Consider the following 11,961-nt stretch of genomic DNA (forward strand, 5'->3'; position numbering starts at 1 on the left):
AGAGTGATGGGACCAGACTCCAAGACATGACTAGCTATTGCCCTCAGTTCAAAGAAATCACAACTAATATCTCTAAGTTCCCTGGAATCCTTCAGATGAAAAGGGTGGATCCCAGCATGAATAAATACCCTTTTAACGCTTTCAAGATTTTAATTTCTTCCATTTTCAAAATTTGCTAAAATTGGGATAAGAAACAGTTACATTTATTATCTCTTATGCTCACAGACTGGTTTCTGTCCCTTTGTTAAGGCGCCTGCACCTCAAGGGAACCGGCACCAGGTGGAGATAGAGAGCCGTGTGTTCTGACTAAGGCGCCTTGACAGAAATTCGAGGGTGTGACTTGTAACTGCTTTAGACTCACCTTGTGGATTTGTAGATGACTTTGAAATCCGATAACTGCAAGAAAATGAAAGCCACTCAGACTGGCTTAAGCAAAAAGGGGTGATTCACTAGATGTACAGCAGGGGATCTCATAGAACCCAAGGACAGTAAGGACAGCCAGATCTCAGAAGAATCCCTCTCTCCTTTTCTGTGGCCAGAGGAACCTTGTCCCTAATCCTCCCAGCCACTCCCTTCACTCTTTCCTCCTAGCTCGCTACCTTTATTGTTCCCTCGTTTCACCTCTTCTGTCCTCTTTACCTAAAATAGCAGCCTCTCGATTCCATCTATCTCTCTGGTCCTGGTGACTTTTCTTTTTCTTCATAGTGTTCACTACTGCCAGAGCATAGAGTGCACGTTTATTTATTTTATGTTTCCCTTTTGCCCCACCAGAATGTGGACTCTACGAGGAAATGGACTGTGGTTTGCTTATTGCTGCATCACCTGTGGCCTGAGGAGGGTGCAGTGCATAGAAGTAACTCAGTGAATAGCTCTGAATGGGTGGGTGGACGAAAGAATGAGTGAATAACCCTTGCCTCCCCTGCTGCCCGAGTGCTGTTCTCTGTGTCTGGGTGCTCGTGCAGACATGGCTGCCTAGCACAGGTGTCCGTGTCCTGCCCTCCCCACTCAGGCTCCTGACTAGCAACTAATTCAGTTTCTTAGTGCAGTTCTTGAAGATAGAATCTGATTGGCTGTGCCCAACCTATAAATGAGTTCCTTAGGAGTCCACCCGAATTCCAAAGACCTTGGGTTGCATAATGGGGTTCAGAGCACCAAAAGGCAGCCAGGACTATGGGCAGAAATGATTTGTATTCCTATGTTAAAAACCATTATGGGCATGTGCTAAGTTGTGTCCGACTCTTTGTGACCCCATGGGCTGTAGCCTGCCAGGCTCCTCTGTCCGTGGGATTCTCCAGGCAAGAATACTGGAGTGGGATACCATGCCCTCCTCCCCGGGGATCTTCCTGACTCAGGGATAGAACCCCCATCTCTTATGTCTCCTGCATTGCAGGCAGGTTCTTTACCACTAGCACCACCTGGGAAGCCCATTATGGGCACAGTCTTTGTTTAATTGTGTGTGCGTGTGTGTGTGTGTGTGTGTGTAATCACAAAAACCAAAGAGTGATTGCCCCAAATAATCCATGAGGAACTTGAACAGTCACTCCTTGTTTTCTGTGATGACATGCATACACACAAAATTAAACAAAATCCACGCGGTTGTGTCTTTCTTCATGAATTCCCAACTGTTTCTACAAAAGCCCTTCTAAGTGATCTTCTCAGGAGTGCTGATTGGAAGGCTAAACTTTGCATGAAACCTGGACCCCAACTCAACCCCGAAGCAATTAAGCTTTTCCCTTGACAGACCCTTCGTGCTGTGGTTTCCTTCTGTCCCAAGAAACCCTCAACCATTTCTCTGCTGAACATCCACTTGATTATGAGCTGAACTCCTTTCGTCTGTAACTCCCCGCATCATCAGTTCTCTCTGTGTCTGGTCCCAGTTGGCCTTAAACTGAGACAAAGCCTCTACTGTGAAACTCCTTGTTTCTCTCTCTCCCACCCTTCACAGAGGAAGAAAACACCCCAGCCAGCTTCCTCTTCTCTAGAAGCTAGAATAGGGTGCAATCACTGCAATGTTAATTAACTAACAGACACTTGGTCTGGTTGCCCTGGTAATGCTCGCTGAAGTGTCAGAACCCTTCCAGAACAGCACGTCCAGCAGGCAATTAACAGTTTTCTTCACACATATAAGCCAAATGCAAGAGCGCCTGGTACAGAGATGGGCACCCAGGGACTCTCCATAAGCACCTGCTGACTAGGTGACGGTGCCTTGGCCAACAAGGACAGTGCAGGGTCTGCTGGCTCAAACATCTGAAGGCGTTTAGAGCTGGTGGCTGAGACACCATCCAAGGGGACTAGCAGCCAGTGTGATTTTACAAGAGCTTCAGCGTGGTGCTAACACCTTAGAAATAACCTAGAAGAACAGGGGAAATTCTGTATAAGCCCTTTGCCAGGCCAGGCTGCCCTTGGACTGGAAGAGGGAAGAGCTAGGTTGATTCCTTCTGTGCCTGTCAATGCCACGACCATCTCCCAAGGCAGCAGCAAAGACTTTCCACATTGAACCTCAGCCTCAGCAGTTCCCCCATAGCAGGCTATGAGCCCAAGTCGTGCTGGGTCAGATATCCAGTCAGGAAAGTCTCCCTCACCCAACTGTGAGTAACAAAGAATGCTGACTTTATACATAAAGACAGGAACTGGCTTTCAGCTTAGCTAGACAAGCATGATATTTCCAGCCTGCTTCTTCTGAAGCTGTGTTTGTGGCTCCCATCTTTAAGAAAGGTGAGTATACCCAGGTTCATCTCAAATTCAAATGTAAACTGTTTGCTCCATGACATGCCCAGTTGCTTCTCACACTTCTTTTTGAAGATAAAGAATGAATGAGACCCACTCAAGCTGGCCTACTTAAAGGAGAGTTTATTGAAAAGATATAGAACTCACAGCCACCCGACTCAGGCAAAGAAGCAGCTAATGTCATAAACACCAGCAGGATGATGGAGCTGGGGCTGAGCCAACTGTGCTCCAGATGGGAAAAGGGGGTGGGTTTGGAAACCACGGAGAGCGTGCGGTTTGCCGAGAGAGACAATGAATGTACATAACTTATTTAACTTAAGTTATGAGTTAACTTATTTTACATGATATGCAGAAGCTGGTTGGAGAGAAGGGCAACGTTAACTCTATGCAGAGAGGGAGTCACAGAGAACATGGCTTGGAACTGGGGCTTATTAGAAGGTGGATAGATGTAGACCTGCAGGAATGGAGGGGAATGGGGACTCAAATGTTGCCTGGGGTATGTTTCAGGCTGGAGGACGAGTTGTCACACTAGTGTACTTTATACATAGCCTTCTGATTGCCCAGCGAGGAGTCAAACTTGAAAAAATAAATCAGGTAATATGGAAAGTGCGGGAGGTACTCATTTAACTTTGACCAGTGTGCGTCGGGTGTCTCTTCTGTGACAGGCACCATGATTACCACAAACCCACAGCGCACAGGCACGGCCCTGAGGGTGCTTAGGGTGCAAGCTCACCATCTTTACAGCCCGCGGAACAGTCTCCGAAAGCAGAGTCTGAAGAACACCTGGTCAGTGTCACCTGGTCAGCTTTGGGAATCCAAACACAGATTCCCAGGCTTCTCCTGGGACAAACCAAATCGACTCTCTGAACTAGATCCCCAGAATCCTCCTTTAAAGCAAATCCACCAGAGTGTGTATGCATCTCAAGCACGAGAATGGAGTGAGGGGGCAGAGGAGAAAATAAGTATTTTACAAGTGACTGTACACCAGGCGTGGCAAGCATTTTACGCAGTAATTCCTGTAATCCTCCCAGTGACACTACAGTGTTTATATTACTACCTCCATTTTATAGATGGAGAGAGGTTAAATGTTTTAGCTAATGATAAAACGTGTAGGTTAGAAAATAGAGGTTCCAAGAAAATTTTTTAAGTTCAGTACAACAGTTAAAACATTGAGGCGGACCACCATGTTTTAGCTCACCCACAGAATGCCATCAGTCGTTTTGATGAAAATGCCAGATGAAGATTTACAGATGATTTTCCCAACAGAGACAAGCAGGCGTAGCTCCTATGGGCAGCTCCAGGACAGGGGACATAGTCAGGAAGGAAAAGGGAGAATCAGGAAAGAAGAACATCGACTGCAAATTGGAAAACTGAGTCAGGTAAATCCGAAGATCACCACGAAAGGGCCACTGGAGGACTTCATGTGCTATCACTTGGTAAAGTCATTGACTGGCAGGTAAAACTGCCTCCCTAGCACTGAGACTCTGTGAGAATTCACTGGCCCAGAAGTACAGACCCTGCAGAGTCACTTCTAATAGGGAGAAACAGTAAGCAAAACTATCAACACCCTTTCTTTCCCCTCCACTGCCATTTCAATATAACTTCCTGGGTCGGGCAATCCCTGATCCTTCCTGGATTGCAGACCATATCCACCAAAGCAGACACAAACCCAGAGAACCAAATCTGCAATGAAGCCACTGAGAGTTATAAGGAGAGAATTGCCAGGTAGAATGAGCAGGCTTGAGACTGCCGTAGACAACAGCGGAGGTTTAATTTCATTGTGCAGGGGAAGACTGGCAAGCATGTCCCAACAGGCACGGATTATTGCAGTGGAGGTGAAATATTTCATAGGATATTTTCAGACAGAGATGCATGCAGAGGAAACTGTTCCAAATATATATATTTTAAAATATCTTTGCAGTAACAAGCTAGGTAGGAGCATGTGGGTAATTGATACATATGCATGAGAGCATAATTAAGAACTATAAGACCTGGAAGATTTTCAAGCTCTATGGCAATTATAAACTATGAAAAAATACCCTTCCTTGGGGTGTAAGGCTATTATTCAAGCATCTCGCCTCATTATCGTCGCTGAAACTTACATAGCACTGCACAGAAATGGAATAAACAAGGGGTGAGTTGTCATAAACTAATAATGACTCCTGGCTTTGTGTTTTTCTGAGAGTCTTCCCACACAAGATCTTATTGGATCCCTACATGTATTAGTTTTCTATTGCTGCTGTAACAAATTACTACACATAGAGAGGCTTAAAATAACCTTTTTTTCTCTTAAAACTCTGAAAGTCAGAAATTCAAAATGAATCTTGCAGGGCTACATCAAAGTGTCAGAGGGGTTAGGGAGGGTTTTCCTTATGAAAGCTCTGGGATAATCTGTTTCTTCCCTCTTCCAACTTGTAGTCCTTGGTCTGTGGCCCCTTCTTGCACCTTCAAGGCCAGTCACACAACATCTCCTGGTCTCTCACTGCTTCTGTGACCACATCGTCTTCTGTCCCTCTGATCCCCTGCCTCTTCCTTACAAAGATCCCGGCAATTACACCAGACCCATCTGCATAATCCAAGATAATCTCCCCATCTCAAGGATTAATTTAATTCAAATTACAAAATTTAATTACATCTGCAAAGTCCCCTTTGCCATATATGGTCACACAGTTACAGGTTCCAAGGGTGCAAAAATCTTGGGGAAGAGGGGGGCATTGCTCAGGTAACCACACTCTAAAAATCCTATGAAGCAGGCACACCTAAATCCCATTTTGCAGAGGAACAAACTGAGATCCAGAAGGCTTCTTGACTCGCCTTTGTTGGGTAAGCTCATTCACGTGTCCCACCAACATTTACTGAGTGTCTTCGGTGTGGCAGATGGTTATATACACAGCAGAGGAAAATCTACCTTGAGGAGCTGGTAGGAACAATAAACAGTTATTTAAAGACTCACATAGATACAAATGGGCTTCCTAGGTGGCACTAGTGGTAAAGAAGCTGCCTGCCAATGCAGGAGGTGGTGAAGACATGGGTTCGATCCCTGGGTCGGGAAGATCTCCTGGAGAAGGGCATGGCAACCCACCCCAGTATTCTTGCCTGGAGAATCCCAGGGACAGAGAAGCCTGGCGGGCTTCAATCCATAGGGTTGCAAAGAGTCAGACACAACTGAAGCAGCTTAACACACACGCAGGCTCATAGATACAGATATATTGTGCTGTAAAGGAATGGGAAGGTAGGAAAGAAAAGCGGCAGAGGAATCATCATTTAGATTTGTGGGGAGTAAGGACAGGGGAAGCCTCCCTGAGAAAACAGTGTTTATGCGAAGACCTGAAGATGTATGGGAGGAGATAGCCAAAAAGAGGTGGGGGGGGCAGCATTTAATTTTGAGGGAACAGAGAATGAAAATTCCCTGATGTTGGGAGAAATCTGTAACAGCAGGACAGACCAGCATAGTGAGAAAACATCACCTCTGCCTGGAAGCATTTCCTGAATCTGGACCATGGATCCCCCCTGGACTGACATGACCGCTTGCACTGTCCCCTTACCAGAATACCACGCTGACTTCTCTTTAACCAGACTGAATGATGGAGAGCAAGACTGGGTCTGTTCATCTCTGAATACCTAGCCTGGCACAGCTCTTGGCATGAAGTAGGTTCTCAATAAACACTCCTAGGATAAATGCACAAATAAGTAATATATGGCATTTGGATCCTTCTCTGTCTCAGGACCTGCAAACTCAGGCCACAGGCCCACAAAGGCAGAGCCCCCCAGCCCTTCCAGATACACAGGCTCCCGCGGCAGCTGGAGGCCTCCCCCAAATGGAGAAGGTGGTAGGAAAGCTGATTTGCCCATAAGTAAATAACTGTTGTAATTATGGAACATTATTCTCAACAGACCAGCAGACGGAAACCAATTTGCATAACAGACACAGTTATTCATGGAAATGTTTGTGATTTATCTACCAAAGCAGATGAAGACCCTAAAATGAATGTGTATATGCCAGCACCAAGAAGCTAAATGCTCACTTCCTCCTCTTCTCAGAACGGTACCCACGCACTGCCAACAGGTCACATTAGGCATCTTCAGATCTCTTTACATTGGGGAGCTCTGGAGAAAGTGCAGATCTAAGAGGGAGAAGAGGATGGATGCAGAAATGTACACTGACCAGCATTCTCCTTTATGCCAAGAGGTGAGGGCTACCAGTGCCCAACTGATGGGTACCTTATAGGACTCTGGTGTGTTCTGGAAACCTATCTCTGGAGTGCATCTTGGAAAGAAGCAGGGAACAAATGAAATCTGGCAAAGTAAAGTCGGTTCTTAATAACATCAGAACTTTGCATACATCAGAATCATTTTAGTGATTTTTTGTGTGTGTAAAAACTTGGACTTTCATGTCTTGGCCCCAGAATTTCAGATTTACGTGGTGAATGAAGGCGCCTCCCTGCATTCGCTGAGAATCAGCCATTCTGAAGTTCAACCCACAGAAAATCGTCTATAAGCTGGGAGAACATGCCATGCCCTGAAAGTGCCACATGTTAAAATGAAGAGGGTGATCTGTGGGCCCCTGAAAGCTGTGCAGCTAAAAGCCCCAGGCAATCTGATATAAGGGCACACTGGCCGCACACACTGAGGAGGTGACCAGGTCCTCTGAAAATGAAAGGGAAAGTTGCCCAGTCACGTCCAACTCTTTGGGACCCCATGGACTATATAGCCTGCCAGGCTCCTCTGTCCGTTGAATTTTCCAGGCAAGAATTCTGGAGTGGGTTGCCATTTCCTTCTCCACAGCATGTCAATTACCCAAATCCCAGAGTCCACTTGTCTAAACCAAGTAAACAATCAAGAACCTCAGTTCTGAAGCAAAACTGAGCTCCTTTAAAGACCACTTCCCTTATGAATGGGAGTGAATAGTGAGAGCTCTTACAAACCATTAGGAAACTAAGCTGCAGGGGACAAGCAGGTACTCCCCAAATGGAACTTCAAAAATGTGGGAGTCTGAGGGAGAAATTCACAGTTGAAGATAAAGACCTGGGGTTGACTGTTAAGGTCTTCATTTCTTCTAGAAAATTAATTTCTAAATGCCTATTCACTGAGCGCTGAAGAACTGATGCTTTTGAACTGTGGTGTTGGAGAAGACTCTTGAGAGTCCCTTGGACTGCAAGGAGATCCAACCAGTCCATTCTGAAGGAGATCAGCCCTAGGATTTCTTTGGAAGGAATGATGCTAAAGCTGAAACTCCAGTACGTTGGCCACCTCATGCGAAGAGTTGACTCATTGGAAAAGACTCTGATGCTGGGAGGGATTGGGGGCAGGAGGAGAAGGGGATGACAGAGGATGAGACGGCTGGATGGCATCACTAACTCAATGGACATGAGTCTGAGTGAACTCTGGGAGCTGGTGATGGACAGGGAGGCCTGGCGTGCTACGATTCATGGGGTTGCAAAGAGTCAGACATGACTGAGCGACTGAACTGATTCACAACATTTAATTGCTTGACTTATAAAAAAAAGAATTATTTTTGAGGAGTGGAAAAGCTTTCTGTTTCAAAATCCCAAACTTAACTCAAAGGCTGGCCTTCCTTAAGGCCCCTGCACACTTTCTATTGTTTTTGGCTTAAAGGATATTTATGTAAGCTCCCATGGGCTGCCAGCAACATTAAAGGCAGCAGTTATTAGTGAAATAAACCAACACACATGGTGCTTTAAGGGTAGGACAGATCACAGAGAATCTCTTTGATCAAAACTAATGGGAATCTACACTCCTGATGGGGATTAACTGTCTAAAAGGAAATATTTCCTGGAGTAAGTCGGGCTGGGGCAGTGACTGAGAGTTTGCCCTGGTGAATTACAGGCCCTCCCCACAGGCTCAGGGAAGCAGCCACTCAAAAACGCAATCAACGTATAATGATCTGTAAACTTAGCGCAGCCTGCGACAGACACTCCATGTGTTCAGATGGAGATGATGTCATACAAGCGCCAGCAGATGGATGGAAGTAACTGACAGCTGATGGGGGCGCAGCAGGAAGGCAGAGCCCGCCGCGGTTGTGGAGCACTGTCCAGGGAGACGATAGGAGTGCGCATCTGGCAGTGCAAATATTTAATCACTCAGAAGGCCTGTGCAGCAGGGGCACAGGCTTGTCTCACTCCCTGGGCTTTAAGTCTGTTTAGCCATTTAATGACCTGTTTGCTTTTCCAGGTTCCCAGAGGTGGTGCTTCTTGGAGGGTGGACATGAGCATTTGGTCACCCTAAAGGAGCCTCCTCTGGGTGGATGCATTTCCAGAATGCATTACAAGGACATGAGCAGGCACTGGGGACCCAGCTGTCCAGAGACTGGTCACTTCCGGGTGACCCGGGGTTTCTGACCTGAAGCATCTTGAGCTGTGAAAGTCACACTACCGTACAGCCCCTCGGAGGCCCAGACAGGAGCTGATCTCTTCTCTTCCTCAGCCTCCCACTACTTCTTAATAAAGGGACTTCAATCATGGCTCACACAGTAAAGAAACTTCCTGCCATGCAAGAGACACAGGTTTGATCTCTGGGTTAGGAAGATTCCCTTGGAGACGGAAATGGCAACCCACTCCAGTATTCTTGCCTGGAGAATCCCATGGACAGAGGAGGCTAGCAGGTTACAGCCCATGGGGTCACAGGACAGGACTGATGCTACTTAGCATGCTCAGAGGGCTGGTCTTGTGTAGTGTGAGTCAGAGGGGTTGGCAGTGGGGTAGGGACCTCGCTTGTTCACCGAATGCCCCCATTTGCTCCTGAAACCAAATGCCTTCTGGTTGAGGGAGCGACACTGAGGAGTGAAGGGCAGCTTGAAGTCGCCTCCTCTTCCTTCTCCTCCTCTACCTCCTGTGGGAAACCCCTGAGGAGGGATGGCTGGGCAGGGCACAGGTTCTGGGGAGGCTGCCGCTCCACCCTTGCCTGTCCCAGAGCCAAGCTGTCCCTGTCACACCCTCAGCGTGGCCTTTGTCTGTGTTGTCTGATGACATGATGTGGGACAAGGCAGCCTCCTTGCTGCTTTCCCTCCAGAACAGCTTGATCTGCAGCTGCCAGGATGGGGTTGACAGCAACTTGTCTGGAAGGGCACCAACCTGGGGTCAGGCCCTTCTGGGAGTCTAAGAAACCTGAGGAGAAGGCCCAGAGAGAGTTGAGTCACAGGGACCTGGCACTTCCTGTGGACCCTGAGCAGGTCACTTACAATCTCTAAACTCTTCCCATTTCTACCCCTGCCAACCTGTCCTCTGCTAAGCTGCTAGAACAATCTCTCCAAATCACCCTCTATCCTCTACACCACTTATCATAATAACACTTGTCCCTCTTCTGATGAATCTACTTTCTAATCTTTGGTCCTTTCCCACGCCATTCCTTTGACCCAGCTCAACCTCTACCACATCCTCCAGGAACTCTTCCAACACTCCCTGAGTGAACCTGAGCTCCCCAGGTGTGTTCTTACCCCACAACACTGAGCTACTTTCTAGTATTTTCCTCCAAGCAGATTGCAACCTCCTTAAGGACAGGAGCTAAATTTTCATCTTCGTATGTTAGGATCTAGGCCAGCACCTGTATGTCTACTTTAAAAAAAAAAAAAAACTAAATAAGAAAATAAATCGAGTAGAGTGGGTAAGGGGCTTCCCTGGTGACTCAGACGGTAAAGAATCCCCCTGCAATGCGGGAGACCTGGGTTCAATCCCTGGGTTGAGAAGATCCCCAGGAGGAGGGCATGGCAACCCACTCCAGTATTATTGCCTGGAGAATCCCACGGACAGAGGAGCCTGGCAGGCTACAGTCCAGAGTGTAACAGAGATGGACACGACCGAAGCAACTCAGCAGCAGCAGCAGCACAGAAGGTAAAATAAAGTAAATAAATACCTGCCTTGTTTGTACTTGGGGTTATTGAATAAACGTCAGCTGTTATAAGTGCATGGTCAGGCATCATTTTACTAATGAGGAAACTGAGGCCCAGAGTTTAGGTGACTCAGTACATCTCACAGCGAGTACGTGACGGAGGCGGGACACTGGCCCAGGTTTCTTTGCTCTCTGACACGTAGCCTCTTCAGGATGATGTCCACAAGAGTCTGCGGGAAGGCGATGGTGAGAAAGTTGAAACACTGGTCAGGCCGATGAGGACAGCAGGAAATTCTGTCAGGTGGTTGCTGAAGTCACTTGACTTTCTGTCCTTTTAGGACAAGGGGAGAAGGGTGGCTGGATCCCTGGGATGCTGCCCACAGTGTATTCTTGGGCATCATTCAGCACTCTGCGTGCGAGCTGACCCACCTGGACCAGGGGTGCGGGGGAGCCCCGAGGGACCCCTCCACCCACCACACATGCAGACACAGCACCCGCATGTCAGCAGCTGGGCTAGAGAGTTGGAAGCACGCAGTCCTCCCACCCCCAGCGCCCAGTCCCCGCTTCTGGCCCCAGGTGTCGTGGGGGGATTACCTTGCTGCAAGGATAGCGTCCAACTCCACTGCCCACAGATCACCAAGCCGAAGGGCTCTCAGACCAAAGCAAGAGCCGCAGCTCATTGACTGGATCAATTTAAAACACAGCGAACGCAAGCTGGGGAGAGACGCTCAGGATATTGTGAAAGGACCACACCACCGAACCCTGGGTGTCCTGTCTGTCTATCATATCAGCCCTTCCTGCTGTTGGTGTGGTCACAAGCGACAGAGCGGAGGCTTTGAGTGAAAGACAGAAGGGTCTGGGCCCAGCCACACAGGTGCTCTATCAGTGAGCCTCAGGCAGGGACAGCAGGGCACAGCTGCAGATCATCAGCTTAGTCAGCTGAAAGCCGAGGTGCTTATCTGCGTTTCCAGGGGTTAGAATGGGACCAGATGGGCGTCGCCAATGGGCAGCTGATTGAAGATCGAGTGTCTCATGGGTCTCGTGTACGTTTGGCGTAGCCTGAATATTTGATGCTTCACTTGCCTCATGTATATTTAGTGTGAATCATGAATATTCAGAGCCCACTCTTCTCCATCCCTTCCTATCTGCGCTCACACTGTGGTTCACTCTCTTTATCTCCTTCTAATTGGTCTTTCAAGCCATGTGTTTCTATACTAATTTTTAGCTATCCTCCTTATTTGTTTGGTTCCCTTACTTTCTAGAGTAGAATCAATTATTCTCAAATAATCCAGCAAACACACATGACTCCAGGTCTATGCACTGGAATAGTAGCCCCCACTTTACAATTTGCAATTCTCTCTTACACTCACAATCTTACGTAATCTTTGC

The 11,961-nt window shown here is 47.5% G+C and overlaps 1 long non-coding RNA gene across 1 annotated transcript; it reads right to left on the reverse strand.

Moving 5' to 3' along the window:
* Positions 1-5,308: 5,308 nt before the first annotated feature.
* Positions 5,309-11,470, reverse strand: LOC138436782 (uncharacterized). Its single transcript, XR_011255598.1, has 3 exons — positions 11,167-11,470; positions 10,601-10,802; positions 5,309-5,644 (listed from the first exon to the last, which is right to left on the reverse strand). It is a non-coding gene; the product is annotated as an uncharacterized lncRNA (long non-coding RNA).
* Positions 11,471-11,961: the final 491 nt, after the last annotated feature.

Source organism: Ovis canadensis, chromosome 3, assembly GCF_042477335.2.
Source record: "Ovis canadensis isolate MfBH-ARS-UI-01 breed Bighorn chromosome 3, ARS-UI_OviCan_v2, whole genome shotgun sequence".
Classification (NCBI taxonomy): domain Eukaryota; kingdom Metazoa; phylum Chordata; class Mammalia; order Artiodactyla; family Bovidae; genus Ovis; species Ovis canadensis.